The 1265-nt window shown below is 43.7% G+C and overlaps 1 protein-coding gene across 1 annotated transcript in view; it reads right to left on the minus strand.

Annotated features, from left to right (window-relative positions):
- Nucleotides 1-1265, minus strand: part of MTIF2 (mitochondrial translational initiation factor 2) — a 32711-nt gene that overhangs the window by 5398 nt on the left and 26048 nt on the right. The gene's annotated exons all lie outside the window — the stretch shown is intronic.

Genomic DNA, 1265 nt, shown 5'->3' on the forward strand with positions numbered 1-1265 from the left:
ACACAAGTAAACATCTCTCTGGTATTCTTTGCTTTGAGCCAAGATCCATCTGACATCAGCAATGATATCCCTTATTCCATGTCCTCTTCTGAATCCAGCTTGCATTTCTGGATTCTGGAAGTTCTCTGTCAGTATACTGCTGTAACCGTTTTTGAATTATCTTCAGTAAGATTTTATCTGTGTGTGATATTAATGATATTGTTCAATAATTTCCACATTTAAGTTATCCAATGGTGCTGGCTACCGCTTTTTGCCTGGGGTCTCTCTCCAACTTATCTGTTCCAGCTGTTGGTCCTGGCTGCCGCTCATGCATATGAGACTATTAAAAAATACCATGGTTTGCATCAGGTGCACCTGAGTCTTAAAAGTGACATCTTTGCTCTTTAGCACTTTAAAGAGGCCTTTTGCAGCAGATTTGCCCACTGCAGTGCATCATCTGATTGCTGTTTCCATGGGTACTGATTGTGGATCCAAGTAAAATGAACTCCTTGACAACTTCAACCATATTAATGATATTATTCAATAATTTCCACATTCTGTGGAATCATGTTTATTTGAAATGGGTACAAATATGGATCTCTTCCAGTCAGATGGCCAGGTAGCTGTCTTCCAAATCTCTTGGCATAGCCGAACGAGTGACTCCAGTGGAGCATCCATTTCTTGAAACATCCCAATGGGTATCCTATCAATTCAGGATCCTGTGTGGTAGTTAAAGTTGTATGTCAACTTGGTTGGGCCTGGTTGAGTGGCTGAGCAGCGGGTGGTAGTATTCCATGATAAGACTGGCAAATAACTCCATGGTGGGACCTACCACAAGCAGCTGACTAGCTGGTTTAGGGATGTGGTCTGCTTCCCATATATAAGAACCAGCTTTGGGAATGGTCTCTAGCTTATGGCTGCTTCAACCCTGCACATAGCCATGTTGTTGTTCAGCAGCCTGTCATGCTCTGCCAACCTTGGGACTTTCAATGGACTTGAATTAATGGCCTGCTGTGTGGTTTGGTAACATCGGGACTGTGCCATTTTATGTTTCGACTTTGGGCTTGTTAGCCTCAGCAACCAGTAGCTACCTGAGTGAAGAGATGCCTCTAGCTTCAGTGGGCCGGGAGCAAGAGGCAGAGCTGAAGCCCATGATCAAAGACTTTCACACAGCCCTTAGAATCTGGCACTTTGAACTCGGACTTCTAGCCTCCGAACTGTAAGAAAATAAGCTCTTGTTTGTTCAAGCCATTCCATTTGTGGTATATTTCCTGTCAGAGCAGCAC

Source organism: Orycteropus afer, unplaced genomic scaffold (assembly GCF_000298275.1).
Source record: "Orycteropus afer afer isolate SDZICR_OR568_19922 unplaced genomic scaffold, OryAfe1.0 scaffold00046, whole genome shotgun sequence".
NCBI lineage: Eukaryota > Metazoa > Chordata > Mammalia > Tubulidentata > Orycteropodidae > Orycteropus > Orycteropus afer.